The sequence below is a fragment of the Pseudorca crassidens genome, chromosome 9 (assembly GCF_039906515.1).
Source record: "Pseudorca crassidens isolate mPseCra1 chromosome 9, mPseCra1.hap1, whole genome shotgun sequence".
Taxonomy (NCBI): domain Eukaryota; kingdom Metazoa; phylum Chordata; class Mammalia; order Artiodactyla; family Delphinidae; genus Pseudorca; species Pseudorca crassidens.
This window is the reverse complement of record NC_090304.1, coordinates 54,343,779-54,366,355: the sequence shown is the minus strand read 5'-3', so window position 1 is coordinate 54,366,355 and position 22,577 is coordinate 54,343,779. Positions and strand designations below refer to the sequence as shown.

Genomic DNA, 22,577 nt, shown 5'->3' with positions numbered 1-22,577 from the left:
TGCCCAGGTTTAACAGCACCTGTTTCCCACAAAAATCTGTAAAGTTTTTTTTTCTTTTTTAACTACAATTAAGCATGCAAGGTGCATAAACCTACATACTTGGTAATGCCAAAAGATGTTTCCATCTGGAATATGAATTTGGAAGAAAAACTGCTCACCATTTTACATTTCTACTTCACAATGTGCGCACATAATATAGATTTGCTTAAATGTATCAGTGCAACTAGTGGTATATGCTCTGTAAGCCACTTAGGTGCTCAAACCTTTACATCAAAGTTATTTATTTAATTATAATACCTATTTCTGGGGGGAGAAGAAAAGAAAAGTAGAAGGGGGATTTAGGTGTAAGAAGTTAAGCTTTGAAGTCAGAAAGGCATAGACTCAGGCCCCCAGCTTTGTTACTTACTTGTAGTGTGAACTTGGGCATACTACTCTGAACCTGTTTTCAAATCTCTAAAATGGGTTTAATAACACCAATCTTCCAGGACTGCTTGTGAGAATTAAACTAAACAAAAAAACCGAAGACCCAGCACAGTTACCAGGATACAGTAGGCATTCAATTATCATTATTACTATGCGTCACCTCCCCAGTACCTATCTGTAAGTGCCACAAGAGAAGATACTATGTTTGCTGTATGTATATTAATAGGAGGCAAGGAACTCCAGCACCAGAGTAAAAGAGCCAGTGAGCACTGACAAAATAACAACAGGGATGCTGATGCTGGATTTTATTTACTGAATATCTATTATGCATTAGGTATTGCACTTAGCATACATTATCAATACAATACAAGCACTTGTCCTATTATAGGCACTGTTATTGAGGTGCCCAAGGTCACACGGTCTTTTCTAACACTCAACTACAACCACAGATCTTACCCCACTCGACCTTACCCCTGCCCCAAGTTGGGATTAGCTATTCGTCTCTCATAGAACCCTGTACACTCACCAACGCAGGACCTTTGACACTATTGTAATTGCGTGTTTATGCCTCTGTATCCTCCACAAGAATGGAAACTGTTATTAATACTGTATCCTAGTTCCTCGAGCACAATGTCTGGAACATTTTTACCGGTTTAATGGAGGGAGGAGTAAATGTAGGGATGAAGTGGTAGAGCTAGAATTCCAACTGGTGCCTTTTGACTCCTCATCTTAAACTAATTCTACACCATGGACCCAAGCCCCACCCCCGCCCAGTAATAATCCCATTTTGTACATTTGTATTATTTTGTAAATTTCACTTAGTCAAGATTTCTATAAAAAATCTGTGGGATTTCTTCAACTCACAAATGAGATGTTCATGAACCAAATTATTACCAAATTTACCACTGATTTCATAAGCTGATACCTTGAAAACAACCAAATCTAGCTTTTATGTGGCAACCTTTTGGTAAAGTAAGTCAAAAAGGCAGCGAATGTTGACATCAATAACTATAGACCTTATTAAAGTCCAAAATGCAACTCCTAAAATCCTAGTAACAATATTACATACATTTATTACTTTGGAGACTTACATAAAGCAAAGCAGACAAAAAGCTTGGAAATAAATCCACACATTTTTGAAATATCCACTTAATTTCACTAAATTGATTTTTCAATAACTGTGTGCATAAATCTGTTAACTACCTAAGTTTAAAGGTTAATTCAAGATCATCTATCAGAAAGCCTAAAAACTTCTACCTGCTTTCTAGATGTCAAAGCTCAAAATTGCATACATAAGTTAGCTAAAGTCAGTGTTCTAGAATGAATAGGCTGTCTACAAATTCCATATATTCAGAATATATTTGAGAAAGATGTATTTCAATTATGGAATTGCAAAAGGAATTACCTCAACTCATAATTTTACCCAATTTCAGCACACAAAAAGACAATTTAAAGGCCCTTAAAGTCATTCTGTTTAAGTATGGATTTCACAGGAGGAGGAAGCTTGAAGAATCACTGATCTGGGAGCGACCAATGCTAACGCCTAGGTTGTCATAATCAATCTGCTTTAATTATCAACAAGTTTTTCCCATTTCTGACCAGTCATTTGGAGCTGACCTTTGACAAGTACTTACAAGTCATCGAAATCTCATTTTATTTTATAGCCTCATATTTGTTACTGGGCTAATCTTTACCTGTTCTACATCGCACAACAGCTTACATATTTGAATGGCCCAGCAGTAAATTTCCATGGTCCCCCTGGGTCAGTCAGATGTTAGCTGTTAAGTAAAGCTAAAAGGATCTATGCTTCATAAATTTCCTTCAGGGTCCACATTTGCTCTTACAGGCTAGGCTTTCAAGCCCAAACATCTTTATAGCTATGTGCAGTGATTTATTAACTCCTCCTTGTTTTTATCCAAAAAGATCAATCACATATGTATCAATAAGCTGGTGTGCTGGTGACTGCTTTTTATTGTACATATAACCACCTGCCTTTAATACAAACTTGAGTCTAAAGCTTTTCTAAGCTCTTGCGGGATTTTAACAATCTTCACCTGTTTCTAATTTGGTACAAAACATATGGTTTAGCTCTGCTATTTTGTTCTAAGCCAGCCTTTCCTCTTATGGACCCAACAATATAAAAGAAAACAAATCCAGAGCACAAAAACCTAAATTTGGAGGATGTTACACTTACACACACACACACACACACACACACACACACACACACACACACACACACACACACACACACACACACACACGGCCCATTACTTCTGAATAGCAGTTTTGACATATAACAGGAATAAATTATTATTATTATTTAGTTTCCATTTTTAAAATTTTTATTTATTTTAACATCTTTATTGGAATATAATTGCTTTACATTGTTGTGTTAGTTTCTGCTGTATAACAAAGTGAATCAGCTATATGTATACATATATCCCCATATCCCCTCCCTCTTGCGTCTCCCTCCCACCCTCCCTATCCCACCCCTCTAGGTGGTCACAAAGCACTGAGCTGATCCCCCTGTGCTATGCAGCTGCTTCCCACTAGCTATCTATTTTACATTTGGTAGTGTATATAAACTCAAGATGGATTAAAGACCTAAATGTAAATTATGTTATAGTTATGAAATTATTACATTCCTTTGCAAACAATTAGATGTGTCCTACATTACTCTTGAGGTTTCTAAGAATTATGTTCAAACTGTGAAAATGGCTGTTTAACCTTAGGACCTCAAAAGAGGTAACAGCCATATCTAGTTGCCTGTGAGGTTACGGAAGAGAGTTCCTATCTTTACATTCAGGAATCTACATTTGGTCAGGTGAAACCAAGGTTTTCTTTTCTCTTTCCTTATCCCTCTCTAAATTAGACCAAAAGTTTAAGAAGAGGCAGGGTGCCGGCAGAGAGAGAACCACCACCTAACACAGCATGGTAAAGTCAATACTAAAATTAAGAGTCTCTGGGTGATAGGGCAGGGAGGAATAAATCCTCAGGAAAAAGTGACTAACAGAAATGTCTAGGAAAGGCAGAGAAGTCAACATAGCCTCCCACGGCTCTCCCAGACTCTTCTACACATAGTTACTTTTGCAGTCATGGTGGGACCTGACAACACTGGCCACAGCTGGCATTTAATCTCCCATTCAAATTCCTCTCATCCTTTGAGTCCCAATGCAAATACTCAATCCACTGAAGCCTCCCCCCAAGTCCCAGATCAGAATGGATGGTGCTTTAAGATTCATCAGTATTTATCCTCCATTTGGAAGCAGGTACTCACATTACGGATTTGCTTTAAGATCATATATTTACATATCTCTCTCGTACAATAATCTACATAACAGGCACTGAATAAATGTTGAATTGTGTTATATTGGTTTACAAATAAAAAGGTTTTGTATAAATAAAACATACTTAAAAATTAATGTTTATTTATCAAAAGAATATATGTACATGGTTTAAAAAGTCAAATTGCTCTACAAGCTTGATGGTAAAAATATTAGCTTATATGTTTCTTAGGTAATACCTTACCTCTCCCTCAACTCCTAACCCCCTGAGCCAACAATTCTCAATGCTTTAAGCTGCTTTTTAAAGTATTTACCCTACATATACGTAATTAATATTCTATATTCCTGTTTCTTGATTCTCTGGTTTTAAAAACAACCTACTGGAAAAGATGAGGATTTCTCTCTCTTACACATTGCTTCCCCATCTCTTCCCAAAACAACCACACTTCTTCCTCCCATTCTCTCAACAAGGTCAATGCCACATTTTGGGGGAATTCTCTGGCAGTCCAGTGTTTAGAACTCAGCGCTTTCAGTGTCGGGGCCGGGTTCGACCCCTAGTCAGGGAACTAAGATCCCACAAGCTGCGCATGGCCAAAAAATAAACAAACAAACAAAAACACATTCTTTGGTGAAATCAATGTGCAATGTTACAGTATTGTAACTACATAATTATTATTTTGAGTAGAGCCATATAATGAATGATATTTATATTTTCTTTCTTTTCAACTTGGTTCTTCCTGGAGTTAATTACCATCTAATTTCTTCATTTGTTAAATTTATTGATGTACCTCTAAGTAATTCATTCTCTGAGTCCCTGAAAGCAATGAAAATTCCCTCAAAATATAATTAAATACATCAGATAATCTTTCACCCTTTCTTTGTCCTCCTGCTCTCTAGGCCAGTTGAAGAGCTGACCTTCTACATTTCCCTTCACCATCATCCTGAGATCCCTCTGCTTCTCTGCTGTGCTGGATCCCTTCTTTTCCTTGAATGATGTTTTACTTTTACTGGGTTTATTCCCTTGTATTAACAGAGCACATCTTCCAAGAGTTTCCTAGGAAAGGTGCATAGGGAGATTTTTTTTTTTAGGACCTCCATGTCTGAAAAGACTTTTCTACCATGTATTTGACTGACAGTTTGACAGATATAGGCACACCTGGTTTTTACTGTGCTTCGCTTTATTGTGCTTCGCAGATACTGCATTTTTTACAAATGGAAGGTTGTGGCAATCCTGCATCGAGGAAGTCTATCAGCGCCACTTTTTCCAGCAGCATTTGCTCACTTCACCTCTCTGTGCCACATTTTGGTAATTTTTACAATATTTCAAACTTTTTCACTATTATCGTATTTGTTATGGTGATCTGTGATCAGTGATGTTTGCTGTTACTATTGCAAAAAGATTACGACTGGCTGAAGGTTCAGATGATGGTTAGCATTTTTAAGCAGTATTTTTTCATCAAGGTATGTACACTGTTTTTTAGACATAATGCTATTGCACACAACAGACTACAATATAGTGTAAACATAACTTATATAGCACTAGGAAGCCAAAAAATTCATGCGATTTGCTTTATTGTGGTGGTCTAGAATCAAGCCCACAGTATTGCCCAGGGATGCCATATATAAGCCAAGCTTATAGAAATAATTTTCCCACGGTATTCTGAGGGCATTGTTCCATCACTTTCTACCTTTCAGTGTTGACTTTGAGCAGTCAGATATCATGATTCCCATTCCGTTGTATTTTTTCCCCTCTGCAAGGTTTCAGAATCTTCACTTTACCTCTAGCATTTTGAAATATCACAGTGCTTGGCACTCAGTGGGCTCCCACAATCTGAAATCAAGTCCTTCAAATTATTAGAATTTTTCTTATGTTATTTCTTGAATAATTTCCTACCCTCTTGTTTCCTCTTCCTTTTCTAATGGTCCCTGACCATTCATTTTTAAAAGTGAGGCACTAAAACATTGATTGATGGGACTTCTCTGGTGGCGCAGTGGTTAAGAATCCGCCTGCCAATGCAGGGGACGCGGATTTGAGCCCTGGTCTGGGAAGATCCCACATGCCGTGGAGCAACTAAGCCCGTGTGCCACAACTACTGAGCCTGCGCTCTAGAGCCTGCAAGCCACAACTACTGAGCCCGCGTGCCTAGAGCCTGTGCTCCACAACAAAGAGAAGCCACCGCAATGAGAAGCCCGCACACCGCAACAAAGAGTAGCCCCCGCTCACCACAACTAGAGAAAGCCCCGTGCACAGCAACGAAGACCCAACGCAGCCAAAAAATAAATTTATGTATATAAAAAAGATGCTCTTTACAAATAAAAAACACAGTGATTTCAAATATGAGCCCCAAATTGAATGGTACAGTAGCTTACACAGAGAGTGAAAAGCAAGTAAGTATATATTAAATGAATACAAACAAATTGGTTCTTGATTCATTTGCTGAGAAATATTTCCCAGTTGCCCCTCAACTGACAATGATCATTCCCATGTCTTTGTTCACGATGTATATATAACTTATGTGCCACTCTTCTTTAAATTGGAGAATAATGAGCAAATAACTATATATCCACGACTCAAACTTAATTGATTTTTTGCATTTTTTTAGTTAAAAGAAATAAAATGCTTACAGATAAAGTGAGCCTCCTTTGTTCCCCATCCCTACTACCATCAGTTAGGATGCTTTCAACCTCAATTAACAGAAAACCCAAATCAACTGATTTAAATAATAAGACTGGAGACAGATTAGTTCCAGGATTGGCTAACTCAGGAACTTGATGACTTTATCCAGAACCCAGTTTTTCCCATCCTTCTATTCTGCCACTATATATGTATTACTAGCAGCCCAGTCATATCTGTCTTAGTACATAAAACCATTCCCAGAAATACCCCCAGAGAACTGGCCATAACTGTGACACAAGTTTATGCACAAACCAAGCACTGGTGATGGAACGGACTTACTGTGATTGGTAAACAGCCAGTTGTAATTTACTGCTGGGGGCTGAGCCCCACCTTCCATATAGCAAATGAAGAGAAAGAATAATTAACAAAATGGAGCTCTGCTGATAAGTAGGAAGCCAAGAATGGCTGTGGGTAGACAAGCAACGCATCTGCCATGGCCCCTCCCACAAGCTACTAGCTTTATAAATTTGGTGAACATCTGTATATATCACTTTTTATACTTTTAAAATACAAATGTTTAAATGAACAATGATAGATCATGTATATCATTCTGCAACTCACTTCTTTCAATTAAGTGTGACCAAGCTGTATCTTCTTAGAACACAATACTGCTTACCATTTCCCCTAGAAATCTCTGAAGGAAAATAACATGCTATTTATTTACCAAATTCTTCTCAACCACCTCAGGAATCTCCCATTTTTTGATTTATGCAGAGACCACAAATAATATAGAAGCCAGAAAATAATAAAAGAAAGTCTTGTATCTCCCATACAGAACACTATTTAGCAAATTCAATATTAGGAGGTGACTTCTAAAAAGTTTTCCCTCTAGTAACTAATTTTTTAAAGTCAGAAATGACAAAATTATGCTACTGCACACTCAAAAATAAATATTCCTTCTATGGAATATTTTACAACAGAAGTTGTCTCAATAAATTCATTCGTCATCTACACATTTTAAAAAGGTTTAGTATAGCTGTCAATCAAACTCCAAGAGACTTGCCATTTCTCATTAACTTTCCAACTGTATATTTATACAAACTAAATAATAAAACGCTCCAGTTACTTACTGGTGTGTTTAATTAACTTACAGCAGTAAATTTCTATAACTAACTACTGTTAACACTTCTAGTATTTCATCACTAGACTCTCAACATCATGAACCTGGGAGTCATCATTTATATTAATGGGAGTTACTAACAAGCAGGATGGGAAGAACTAATTCTTTTGTAAGTCTTTTAAAAAGGTTTCCAACAATATAAATGAGTAGCACTCAAAATTCTTGGCATTTATTATCATCAATATTTCCTCAAAAGTAAATATGGAGAACCACTATTATAAATCTAAAACTAATCAAGAACTGGTATATGAAAATTATATGAATTATGAGAAAAAGTAACCACCTGCATCAACCCTGTATGAAAAGGAGATGCTGTATACAAAGAAACATGTATTCTAGTCTTAAAGGAAGTAGCTTTAAGAAAAAAAGGTGGGGGGGCTTCCCTGGTGGCGCAGTGATTAAGAATCTGCCTGCCAATGCAAGGGACATGGGTTCGAGCCCTGGCCCGGGAAGATCCCACATGCCACGGAGCAACTAAGCCCGTGCACCACAACTACTGAGCCTGACCTCCAGAGCCCGCAAGCCACAACTACTGAGCCCACATGCCACAACTAATGAAGCCTGCACGCCTAGAGCCTGTGCTCCAAAATATGAGAAGCCACAATGAGAAGCCTGCTCACCGCAACAAAGAGTAGCCCCCACTCACTGCAACTAGAGAAAGCCCGCGCACAGCAACGAGGATCCAACACAGCCATAAATAAATGAATGAATGAATGAATGAATGAATAAATAAATTTATAAAAAAAGAAAATTATGTTTCAATGTAATGGAGACCCTGAAAGGAATAGTACAAAAGGATAGAGTCACTTTAAAAAAAGTATATACTAGCTATATAATTGTGAATAATTCCAATACAGAATAATAGAGGTAGCCAAGAGATAATTTAATTATCTACATAATACAGACACAATAAATATTCATAGATAGCATAAATGTAAAAGCTACTCAAAAGCCTAATATATAACCAGGAGTGAGGCTGTTAGGTTGAGGAAAGTTTGTGCAGATTTAACTGTATTTTCAAATTGCCCTCTGAAACAAACTAACTGAAACTCTCACAAAGGATAAGAGTTCCTTTTCATCTATATGCTCACCAAATTAGGTACTAAACAGACATTCATTCGACTTCTGGCCAGGTTGATGGAGGTAAAATGGTATCTCTTGTGGTGTTAATTTGCATTTTCCTGATTACCAGTGAGACTAGTAAAATACTAGTGAGTATTTTGTCCTTATGTTATTAGATATTTAGGGTTTGTTCTTCTGTAACAGCTGCTTTATACACTATGTCCATATTTCTATTGGGTTGACTGCTCCTTTTCTTATTAATATATAAAGGTTTTCTTCCCCACATATTCTGGATCCTGACCCTTGGCTGATCTATGTGGTAACAAATCTCTTCTCCTGATATGTGGCTTACCTTTTCATTTTGTTATTAGCAAGTTTTAAGAAATGAAATCAAAGTTATGGATCATTTCTCATATTATGGTCTGTATGTTTCTGTGATTTATTTAAGAGATCCTTTCTGAATTAGAAGCCATGGACTTCTCAAATTTCTCATTTCTACTTATTATTATCACCCCGTATACAAATATTTACTGACTATTATATGCAATGGTAATTTTATATAAATTCCCTCTTTTACTCTTCACATTTCTCTAAAGCCAGTGCAGAGACTAGTGAGGCAAAATAAACTGGTTCAAGATGTGCTTGATACTGAAGTTCTTTCAGAAGAGTGAAATGGAAAAGCCATTTCTCCTTTCCTAAGTTTAGAAAACACAACTTTTATTATTCACATGCCAATATATATAGTTAATCCCTGTTAAATAGTTATATATGGAAGTGAATATATATTTAAGTCAAATTAGTCATATATTTATTATAACCAACCTGTGATCCAGAACACTTTATAAAGATATATTACTATGCTTTGAATAAATGGATATATGTATATTGATATTAACCACTCAAAGCTAATCATCTTTGAAAGTAATTTTCATTTTTACATCAACTAAAGATTGAACTATTAACTTATCCCTCTTTTATTTATGCCTAAAAGAAAACTGCTGAGCAACCTGAAGTCACTCACCAGGCTGGGTGAGAAACTATATGCTTTGGCCAATGGAAAGGGGCAATACCTGTTTTTTGCCAGGGTGTGTGTCCTTCTGTTGTATCTAGCCTTTGCTTGGGCAGCTCCTAAGCCTCTTCCACACTCAGCAGCTCAGATGTTTAGGGGCCACCTCCTAAAGCATGCCTTTGCTGGCTGCTCAACTCATCCCCAAGTATTTCTAACATGACCCTTATAATGCTGAGGATGACTGTCTACTGACTTGCTCTCCATCCCTGATGCCACTTCAGCAGCTGAGTAATTTCACCTAATACCAGCATCTTGTGCAGTGACAAACATGTACTAGTCCTCAACATATGGTCTGACTTCAGTGATGTAAGTCTTTTGTAATTTAACTCTCCTGTGACTTAACTATACATGAGTTAACTCTCATATCAATTTTTCATTTCAAGGAATTAGAGAAGAAAAACTCTGAAAACCAATTGATCATTTAATCCAATTCAGAAGTTACATTTGGTGATCTTATAACTGTAAATTATTGTGGGGAGAGGAGTAAAAAATGGCAGTGAATAGAACCATCTGGTTAAAAGAATGATATAAATTTGTTTTACAATTACACTATTATCCAAGACATAAATGTTATTCCTAGAAAACTGTCTAAAGAACTATTATAATAAGATGCTTTGGGAAGTTACAGTAAGTTCACATCTACCTAAAAATAATTTTCTTACCTTTCCACCCATTTATTTCTTCAGAAAACTGAAAGATTCCACAAATCACTTACTCCAAACTCTCTGGCTTGATATAATTATCCTCATATCCCTCACTATTTGCCTACCAAAAGATCTAACATAAGAATTAAAGGAAAGAAAGATACTACTTTCAATGTCTTCATTCTTCAAAGTCTTATTTATTAGAGTAAATGATTAATTCATATCAGAATCCAAAGCATCTATGCCGTCATATGATGCACATTAATAACAGACCGCAGAAGGCCAGTCCATGCTACCTGGAGAACTCACTGATGCTCTGGGGACCTCCTGTTGAGAAACACTGATTTCACATATTCTAATAATGTAACAATCTTTAACCCATGACATAGCCCACTATTAACTAAATATATTATTCCTCTACTTTCCCCGGTCCCTCAAAGCATTACATTGAACCTCTCTACACTGATTTGAGCACACTGCAAACCAGAAAAGCAGTAAGTTCAAGTTAGGGTCACATGTCAGAGTCATCTGGTTTTCTTTTTTATTCCACTGTCCCATTATATTACTGTATTTTAATTTAGTTGGTTGCAGAAAGCTGAGATGACAATAATACTAGAGAAGACTTCCTCATCCAGATAATAACATCAGCACTGTAAAACACACTTCATTAAAAACAACACACACAACAATATGCTTCCAAATGTCAGAGATGAAATGGCTACACAATTACTTTTGACTCATTTTCCACATTTCCCCTCTCTCAGTGGACTGCCTAATCTCCGTAAGGTGTTCATTTCCTGTTTCACCCAGCAACCACCTTCTGCATTTTTATTTTGTTGATTTCTGCTGCCTAAAATTTCCATGGGGATTCCTCATTTTAAAACACACTCTTTGCTCTCACTCCTGAACACAGCCCAATTAGCACGACTGCCTGTGCCTTGGATTACAACAGGCACTGAAGTTAATAGCTTCCCATGGTCCTAAGGGAGTGTATGAAACAAGGATTGTCCTGGCCAGAGCATCTAGAGTTAAAACTATGGGCTAGAGCATGGAGTGTCAGATTACTTAATAGCATTTGCAGAAACTGAACATCCCTTTTGCTCTCCTAATTCAATTCAAAAAATATTTATTGAGTGTTTACACAATACAAGGCTCTGGGTAAGACAATGGAGTAAGTTTCATGCCAAGTAAGATGCAGTTTCTACACTGAAAATATTTCAGACAACAAAAAGACAACTCTAATACATCACCTGTATCACTGGGTTGCTGTTAAAATGAAATGAGAACATATATAAACATAACTCATTTCTGAGATACTACATAGAAAGAATTGCTCATAGGATCACAAAAGGCTACGACAGTCCATCAAACTATGGGGAATTAAGAAAGACTTTACAAGGCAAGTTTTAGATAATAATGGAAGAGCTTTATGTACAACCACAATTAGGTTATGAACTGAGAGGGCACTGGGATAAGACTAAAAAAGTAAGTAGCGGGCCAGGCTGGGAACTGTTTAACTATTTGAACCTGCTCTACATTCCTTTTATGAATAAGGGTTTCAGCATTCGCTGAACCGATAGGTTCTAAAACACAGACACTTACTTGACTCATTAGCAGATATTAGGCAGTAAACTCCCTGAGTAGTTGAAGTAAGAAACAAGCCTTCAGACCTGCAACAGTTTTTGTTTTGTTTTTTTGTGTGTGTGGTACGCGGGCCTCTCACTGTTGTGGCCTCTCCTGTTACGGAGCACAGGCTCCGGACGCACAGGCTCAAGGGCCATGGCTCATGGGCCCAGCCGCTCCACGGCATGTGGGATTCTCCCGGACTGGGGCACGACCCTGTGTCCCCTGCATCGGCAGGCGCACTCTCAACCACTGCGCCACCAGAGAAGCCCCTGCAACAGTTTATTTTACCCTGTGCTCTGGGAAACTTCATTAGTCCTTTCCATTTACACCAATGACTGAAAGACGATGTACCCTGTGGCATTACTACAAAAAGAAATCTAGTACTATTCTACTGGGTTGCATTTTTAATTTTCCTTAACCTTTTCTTAGGCCCACGTTTCCTTTTAGCACCTAGAATTAGAAAAAAAAAAATACATGGCTGCCTGGAATTACTGTTGCAAAGCTCAAAGTATACATAATCGTAGGTGCAAAATTTTATTGAGCATCTTCTGTGTGCCAAGCACTGTGCTTCATTTAAACCTCATGATAATCTAGTGGCATAGATATTATACCAGGTGAACCAAGACTCAGAGAGGACAACCTTTCCCCAGTTGCTCAGTGATTACAGGTGAAGTCCCAACATAACTTCAAAGACTTAAGTGATAAAAAAACAAAAACAAACTCTGCCTAGTTTAAATAAATTGAGGAAAGAGAGAAGAAAAGAGAGGCATTTTGCATTGTACCTTTTAGAGGAAAAACAAATGTTAAGTGAACCAACTGATAAATGAGATTTAAATAATTAACATTTTCAATAAGAACACGGTGACTCCGCTTAATATATAGGAATTCACATCATAGCATTTTTTACCAGTGAGCTTCCCCTAAACCAGGAAAGGGGTATTTCAGTCTCATATATAGCCCCCCCCCTTTTTTTTTTTTGCCTCTCACTGTTGTGGCCTCTCCCGTTGGAGCACAGGCTCCAGACGCGAAGGCTCAGCGGCCATGGCTCACGGGCCTAGCCGCTCTGTGGCATGTGGGATCTTCCCGGACCGGGGCACGAACCCGTGTCCCCTGCATCGGCAGGCGGACTCTCAACCACTGCGCCACCAGGGAAGCCCTATAGCCCCTTTTTGATAAATATACTTCTTCCATCTCCTAAATGCTTGCTTAAAAGTACTACGCTTAACAATTGGACCATCTTCTGGGCTTGATTCCCTCAGGGGGCCAGATCAACGTGAAGGCTTAGTTAACTTATTTGACCTTCCTTCATCTTGCAACCTCTTTCTCCATTTGTGAAATGAAGGGTTGACTCATACGACCTAAGAATATTCTGACTGGTTTTAAAACACGTCTACAATGCTGCATGTACAGAAACATTTGTTTTCATCTTTATTTTTGTTCCACTGTGTACTCTTAGGTAGTTATAATGGAGCTGGACTATAGACGTTTGGGAAAGTTTTCACATGAACAGAGATTTTTCAACTTAGGTCACACTCCTGTAATCAAGTAGAAAACCTGAAAGAACTAATAATTTTATTCATTTCAGCTATATTAGGCACACTGAAAAATATTCGTTTGATTATACTTTTAAGGTGCACAGCAAGAAAAAATAGAAAACCAAAGCATTTGGTTCACCCTCTGCCTCAAGTCATCACAATCATTGTTCAAGATAAAGGTCTGAGGTCTGAGTTCCTGACTACTTTAAATGCCAGCATCTGAGCAACAACCTATAATAAAATGAAGATGAAAGGTTACAAAAAATGTTCTAATTTATAGGATAAACAGTAGAAGAGTTGAAAATTAAGGCCACATCACTTAAGCCTAAGCATCATGTGAAAATCTCCCACTTCTGGAAGGAGGCCATCAGATTTAATTGGACGCCACGAAAGTAAACATGCTAATTTAGTGAAAACAGCGACTACTTCTGAACTCTCCACATTAAAACAGCTCGATTACAAACAGAAGCCGAGAATGTTTATACGAAAGAATCTAGAATTTTTAATATAAGATGTGTCAACAGGTGTTTAAGCATGCCTAAAGCAGAGAAGAATAGCAATGAGGAGTCAGAATTATAGTCAGAAAAAATTTAGGTTTTCAGTACATGCTAATGAAATCCCAAGGGTCAGTCACTATTTCTATAGAGAATCTGCTACTTATGCAAATAAAGTTCAAAGTATTCTCACTGATTCAAGGAGACACCATTAGAAAAAATTCTCATTCATTTATGAATAGGGCAGTGTGGCCAGGCCAAGAGGTAGGCTGAAGGAATACAGATAGGCCATCAGTCTGATCACTGCCACTCAGCAAATTCCTTTGTCCCTTCCCTCCTGGCAAAATGCAACCTGGTTATGCTGAAGGGGAAGCTCCATAAACATCCAGACATGCCAAGGTGGCTGAAAGGTGGCTCAAGTCACAGGCTTGGGGATCTGTCTCCCCAGCTCCTTTATGTATAAGTATACATGATGGCCATATGCACCCCAGTCACAAAAAGGTGGCAGATCGTTAGAACTGACCATTCCTTCTCTCATGAGCATGAAATCCACATGCAGTGACTATGATCTGGGCCCAGGATTGTCTGATTTTGGATAGATCACAATTTCTTTGTACTCTAGAATTTGTTTCTAAAAGAAATCAGAATCAATCAGGTTAAAAAAGCAATTCCTGGGGTTTTAGTCAAGATCTTCCACAGGAATAAACATAAGCACAAAAAAATCCACAAAATGGGAAAAGCAGCACTACCATTTCTCTTGGTTCCAATAATCCCACTACAGAAAAATAGCTGACCAGCTTTTAGAGATCTGTAAAAACCTTGTCAGGGACAGGCCAGGAAGTTTCAAAAGTGCCTGCCAATTTACACCACTCCCTATTTCTCCTTCTGAAAATAAAACAAAAAATTTCAGACATCTTTTGAGGGCTTGAAAAGCCAAATGCTCTGACCAGCTATGTTGTAGCTCAATCTATTGAGCTAGTCTATTCTGAATGTATTACCTAACAGATGGTTAAGTAGCACAACAACAATGACCAACACATTTCATTTCAAAAATCACTTTAAAACCTACTTTTCAGTCCTCAGTGAAAAACGAAATAAGGGGTAAAAGAACATTGCAGCTGGACTCTGGCTACATTCCTTCGTGTTTTGTGGTCTGAGCCTCAAAATGAAATGCAGCAAAGATTTCAGAGTTTCCCTTTACAGTGTGCAGGTGCACAAGTAATGGTTTAGGCAAGGCATCAGTCCAGACCTGGGCTTCAAACAGACCATACAAAGGAGAAAACTAGTTTTTGGTGTTTTTTTTCCCCCTTGTAGCAAAACTAGCTAAATAGAGCTTTGAACCCTAATATATCACATTCCAATGGCCAGATGAAACAGGTAATCAGAGAGGGCAGAGGCTGAGGATTCCTAGGCCTATTACAATAAGCATAATTTATCCAATTAGTCATTTAATTCCTATTTTCCCATGAAGACATGATTCCACCTAATACCCTGGAAAGGTTCACATGAAAATTGACACACTCAGGAGAAAAGAAAACCATGTCTAATCTGCTCCTTCAGTCATCCAGGCTAATAACTGAGAGGCTGATTCAATCAACAAGCATAATCAATAAATGTATTTGTATTTAGATATTTATTTACACATCTATGTTGTTCCAAAATGGATCTGAAGTGCTTTACTGCCCAGTGAAAATATTTGATAGTTCATAAAATCTAAGACAGCATCAACTGTGAACTGCATCATTAACTTATGTATCACTAAGAAAAGATAAATGCTATCAACCATGCCATTAATTGTAAGATGTATCTCATTTTTAGCAATATTAAAATGTCAAAAGTATTTACATTAGAATCAACAAAATACAATTTGTGTTTCAGTGAAAAGGGGGAGATAGAGGTATAATATAAAATTCATTCACTAAAAAGCAATTCCTGTGGTTCTCTTGGCTGCCAAAGAAAAAAATGAGTAACGTCATCACCAAAATCTCCCTGGCCTTCCCAGATTGCTTCGGAAAATCAATCAATAAACAAATCATCACTACTACTCACACTGGCGCATACTACTTGGAGTGCTCACATGTTAAGCTGCTCCTTCACAAATTAAAGTGCGCAGCTGATCTGGAGAGAGAGTATTTATCATTTCGAGGAGCACCCCTCCTTCAAGATCCCAAAGTGACCTTCCTACATAACTAATATTTTAAGGCAGATCATCATGCACAAATCTGATAAAAATCTGGAGAGATACTTAATTTTCTTAATATGGAGCCTACAGAAGGTTGAGAGGCATTCTCCACAAAACTACAAGGTCATCTCTGTGAAAGACATATCTGGTTATGGTATTCTCTCCTCTTAAAATTACCTAGGGGTCCCTTCATCCCTTACAAGTAGTGTTTTTCATCATTACACAAACAAATGGAATGGAGTCAGCAAAAATGGTACAGTAAGTAGATCAAAGGACTTGTCCCTCTAGAGAAACATTGAAAAAAAAAAAATCAAGCAAAAACTGTCAAAGGCTTACAACAACTGGCTGAACAATGAATCAAGAAAAAGGAAACTCAAAATCAGAAGAAATGCTTTGCAGCATTTTTACTTATCTTGTCCTTAACCCCCTCTCCAGCTCAGCAGTGGTCTTAAAGACAGCAGGCTGCCCTTGTGGGGCCCTGACCCCTGGTTCTTAAGGGAGCAGAGCAGATCTTATTCTAAAACATTTCGGTTGGTTTGTTCTAACTTATCTGGGGGCGACCTGCAGGACTAATGCAAGGTACTTGCCTTTGTTTTGCCTAGTCAGAACTCACTCAGTGAGGAAAAGCAGAAGACACTGCTCAAGAAGTAAGACAAACCAGAGCTTCCCTGGTGGCGCAGTGGTTGAGAGTCCGCCTGCCGATGCAGGGGACACGGGTTCGTGCCCCGGTCCAGGAAGATCCCACATGCCACGGAGCGGCTGGGCCCATGAGCCATGGCCACTGAGCCTGCGCGTCCGGAGCCTGTGCTCCACAACACGAGAGGCCACGACAGTGAGAGGCCCGCGTACTGCAAAAAAAAAAAAAAAAAAAAAAAGAAAAGAGAAAAAAAGAAAGCTCTCATATCAGTAACCTAACTTTACATCTAAAGGAATAGAAAACAAAACCCAAAACTAGCAGAATGAAAGAAATAATAATGATTAGAGATAAAAGAGACAAAAACAACAGAGAGAATCAACAAAACCAAAAAGTCAATTCTTTGAAAAGATCCATCACATCTTCTCATTCTAGCTAAAAGTTTTTAGCTACAATAAGAAAATAAAAAAGGGCTTCCCTGGTGGCGCAGTGGTTGGGAGTCCGCCTGCCGATGCAGGGGACACGGGTTTGTGCCCCGGTCTGGGAAGATCCCACATGCCGCAGAGGGGCTGGGCCCGTGAGCCATGGCCGCTGAGCCTGCCCGTCCAGAGCCTGTGCTCCACAGCGGGAGAGGCCACAACGGTGAGAGGCCCATGTACCGTAAAAAAAAAAAAAAAAGAAAATAAAAAAGGCACAAACAACTAAAATCAGAAATGAAAATAGACATCATTAAAGACCTTACAGAAATGAAAGGGATTATAAAAAATACTATGAACAACTGTCACCAACAAATTAGATAACCTAGATGAAATGGTCTTGTTCTTAGAAACACACAAATGATATAAACTGAGTCAGGAATATATAAAAAATATGAACAGACCTATAATAAGAAATTGAATCACTAATCAAAAACCTCCCAACAAAGAAAAGAACAGAACCACTTGGCTCCACTGGTAAATTCTAACAAACATTTAAAAGAAGAATTAACAGCAATCCTCAAACTCTCCCAATAAAGTAGAAGAGAAGGGAACACTTACTTCATAATGCTTTCTATGAGGCCACTATTATCCTGACAGAAAAGCCATGCAAGAAGACTATAGTCTTCTATATATTCCTTATAAATATACATGCAAAAATCCTCAATGAATTGCTAGCAAACTGAAGCCAACAGCTTATTAAAAGGTCCTCTTTCATAAACAAGACCAAAAGACAACCCTCAGAATGGGAGAAAATATTTGCAAATGAAGCAACTGACAAAGGATTAATCTCCAAAATTTACAAGCAGCTCATGCAGCTCAATAACAAAAAAACAAACAACCCAATCCAAAAATGGGCAGAAGACCTAAATAGACATTTCTCCAAAGAAGATATACAGATTGCCAACAAACACATGAAAGAATGCTCAACATCATTAATCATTAGAGAAATGCAAATCAAAACTACAATGAGGTATCACCTCACACCAGTCAGAATGGCATCATGAAAAAATCTACAAACAATAAATGCTGGAGAGGGTGTGGAGAAAAGGGAACACTCTTGCACTGCTGATGGGAATGTGAATTGGTTCAGCCACTATGGAGAACAGTATGGAGGTTCCTTAAAAAACTACAAATAGAACTACCATATGACCCAGCAATCCCACTACTGGGCATATACCCTGAGAAAACCATAATTCAAAAAGAGTCATGTACCAAAATGTTCATTGCAGCTCTATTTACAATAGCCCGGAGATGGAAACAACCTAAGTGCCCATCATCAGATGAATGGATAAAGAAGATGTGGCACATATATACAATGGAATATTACTCAGCCACAAAAACAAACGAAATTGAGCTATTTGTAATGAGGTGGATAGACCTAGAGTCTGTCATACAGAGTGAAGTAAGTCAGAAAGAAAAAGACAAATACTGTATGCTAACACATATATATGGAATTTAAGAAAAAAAAAATGTAATGAAGAACCTAGGGGTAAGACAGGAATAAAGACACAGACCTACTGGAGAACGGACTTGAGGTTATGGGGAGGGGGAAGGGTGAGCTGTGACAGGGCGAGAGAGTCATGGACATATACACACTAACAAACGTAGTAAGGTAGATAGCTAGTGGGAAGCAGCCGCATGGCACAGGGATATTGTCTCGGTGCTTTGTGACAGCCTGGAGGGGTGGGATAGGGAGGGTGGGAGGGAGGGAGACGCAAGAAGGAAGACATATGGGAACATATGTATATGTATAACTGATTCACTTTGTTATAAAGCAGAAACTAACACACCATTGTAAAGCAATTATACCCCAATAAAGATGTTAAAAAAAAAAAAAAAGGCCCTCTTTGCAGAAATAGAAAAGATGATCTTCAAATTCATATGGAATTGCAAAGGGCTCTGAATAGCCAGAAAAGTACTGAAAAAGAACAAAGTTGGAGCATTCACAATTTCAGAGTTTATTGTGGAACTGATATATAACAACAGACATATGAACCTGTGGACTAGAACTGAGAGTTCAGAAATACTCTACGGCTAATTAATTTTCAACAAGTGTGCCAAAGCCATTCAATGAGCAAAGAATAGTCTCTTTAACAAATGATGCAGATACAGCTGGATGTCCTAATGTAAAAGAATGGAGTTGGACCCCTAAGCCATAACATATACAAAAATTAACCCAAAGTGGGTCAAAGACCTACATATGAGAGATAAAATGCTATGACTATTTCAAGAAAACAAAGGGGTAAATCTTCATGAGCTCGGATTTAGCAATGGATTTTAGATATGAAACCAAAAGCTCTAGAAACAAACATACACAAAAAAGATAGATAAATTAGACCTGATCAAAATCCAAAACTTTTATGCATCAAAGTACACTATAAAGAAAGTAAAACAACTATTTTAATCTCCTCTTATTCATCCCATTGATAAGAGACCCCTAGGGTCATAGGGATGGTTGAACACTCAACATCTGACACTGGACATATGAGATTAAAAGCATATTACTGGTCACACATACTCAAATCCCAGGGGAGGAGGACACTGCATGCCACACAGACTCACATGGGGTTACACTTGAGAAGAGAGCGAACAACCAGGAGCTATGGGTGGCAGGCTCTGTAGTATGAAAAGGACAGAGTGGTGATGATTGGTTCCCAGGGGAGGATGTGATTGGTTTGTTTCCATAATTACCCATCTGGCAAGGAACTGAAATTTACTACTCAGGAATAAGCAGAGACTACCTAGACCCCTGAATAAAGAGGGTTGTTTGGATAGGGGGCCTGATCCATGGGAGCAGAGTTGGGAGGGACTATTCAAGGCCCTCCTGGTTTCACCAGATATCCAGGCAGCACATAATACTGACCTTAATTTTAGGCCTTAAACTGTAACAACCTAGAGAATGGGAGAAAATACTTGCAAATGATTTACCTGATAAGAGTCTAGTATGCAGAATATACAAAGAAGTCTTACAACTCAACGAAAACAGGAACAACCCAATTAAAAATATGGGCAAGAGGTGAGGAAGATTAAGAGGTACAGACTTCCAGTTATAAATTACATGAGTCACGGGTTTGAACTGTACAGTGTGGGGAGTATAGTCTTAATTATGTAATATCTTCGTATGGTGACAATAATTAGACTTATTGTAGTGATCATTTTGAAATGCACAGAAAAATCAAATCACTATGTTGTTACCAGGACATAGTGTTGTAGGTCAACTGTACTTCAAAACCAAACAAACTCATAGGAAAAGAGATCAGATTTATGGTCACCAGAGGCGGAGGGGTAAGGGGTGGGAGGAAATTGTATGAAGGCAGTCAAAAGGTAAAAACTTCCAGTTATACGATAAACAAGTACTAGGGATGTAACATACAACATGATTGATATAATTAATACCGCTGAATGTTATAAATAAAAGTGGTTAAGAGAGTAAGTCCTAAGAGTTCTCATCACAAGGAAAAAAATTTTTTTCTGTTTCTTTAATTGTTTTCCCTACATGAGATGATGGGTGTTCACTAAACTTACTGTGGTAAGCATTTCATGATGTATATAGGTCAGTCATTATGCTGTACACCTTGAACTTTTATGGTGCTGTATATCAATTATATCTCAATAAAACTGAAAGGAAAAATAACAGGCTGAAAATCTGAGTAGGTATGTCTCCAAACAAGATATACAAATGGCCAGCAAGAACATGAAGAAATGCTCAACATCATTAGTCATTAAGGAAATACAAATCAAAAGCACAATGATATGTATACCACTTTATACCAGGGAATGTAAGCTGGTGTAGCTGTTGTGGAAAACAGTTTGGTGGTGCCTCAAAAAGTTAAACATAGAATTACCATATGACCCAGCAATTCCACTTCAAGTTATATGCTCGAAAGAACTGAAAATGGATACTCAAGCAAATACTTGTACATGAATGATCACAGCCAAAAAGTGGAAATAACCCAAATGCCCATCAATAGATGAATGCATAAACAAAATGTGGTATATACATTCAATGGAATATTATTCAGCCATAAAAGTACATGAAGCACTGACTGTGCTCAACGTGGATACACTGAAAATATTAGGCTAAGTGAAAGAAACCCTAAACAAAAGGTTACATGTCGTAAATGATTCCAGTTATACGAAATATCCAGAAGAGGTATCCATAGAGACAGAAAGCAAATGGGGTGGTTGCCAGGGACTGAAGAAAGGGGTTACTGGGTAGGAGAACAGGGAGTGACTACTTAATAGATACAGGGTTTTCTTTCAGGGTGATGAAAATGTTTTGGAACTAGATAGAAGTGGTGATTACATAATACCATGAAGATACTAAATGCCACTGAATTGTACACTTTAAAAAAGTTATGTTATGTGAATTTCACCTCAATTTTTTAAAAAGAGGAAAGAAACCATACTCATGTCCCCTTCTGTCAAACATATATATTTCAGGCTCTCTTTAAATAAAAGGTTTTGAAAGTGAAAATAATACTTGGGCTATAAAGTAATCAATGCCTTTGAAAAGGAACTGAATAGAACTATACACACGCTCCCAGCCCTCCACTTACAAGCCCTACCAGATACAGTACTAAATTCTTCCACTGATGCTCACCTTTCCTGCCTTTTCTCTTGCAGTTTCCTAAATAGAGTGGAGGATATTTCATTTCTTCACGCCCACGAACACAACATTCGCAATCCATCAGTAGAACAGTGGTTCTCAAACCTGGCTGCACATTACAGTCACTTCAGGGGCTTTAGAAAAATATATCTCATGTCTGGGCTTATCAACTGAATCAGAATTTCTGGAGGAGAGGCATTTCCATGTTTCTATGCTAGATTATTTTTATTCTGCCTTTAGTATTTCCCTTAGTATAGGTCTGCTCAGATGTGTTTTCTCAGTACTGATAGTCTGAAATGTCTTTATTTTGCCTTTACTTTTTTTTTTTTAATTAATTTATTTTTGGCCGCATTGGGTCTTCATCGCTCTGCGTGGGGTTTCTCTAGTTGCGGCGAGTGGGGGCTACTCTTCATTGTGGTGCGCGGGCGTCTCATTGTGGTGGCTTCTCTTGTTGTGGAGCACGGGCCGTAGGCACATGGGGTTCAGTAGTTGTGGTGAACGGGCTTAGTTGCTCCATGGCATGTGGGATCTTCCCAGACCAGGGATCAAACCCATATCCCCTGCACTGGCGGCAGATTCTTAACCACTGTGCCACCGGGGAAGTCCCCTGCCTTTACTTTTGAAGGATAATTCACTGAATACAGAATTCTAAGTTGGCAGTATCATTTTACATGCTTTAAAAATGTCACTGCAGGGCTTCCCTGGTGGTGCAGTGGTTGAGAGTCTGCCTGCCGAT

The 22,577-nt window shown here is 38.2% G+C and overlaps 1 protein-coding gene across 1 annotated transcript in view; it reads right to left on the bottom strand.

Moving 5' to 3' along the window:
• Positions 1–22,577, bottom strand: part of UVRAG (UV radiation resistance associated) — a 352,887-nt gene that overhangs the window by 96,504 nt on the left and 233,806 nt on the right. The gene's annotated exons all lie outside the window — the stretch shown is intronic.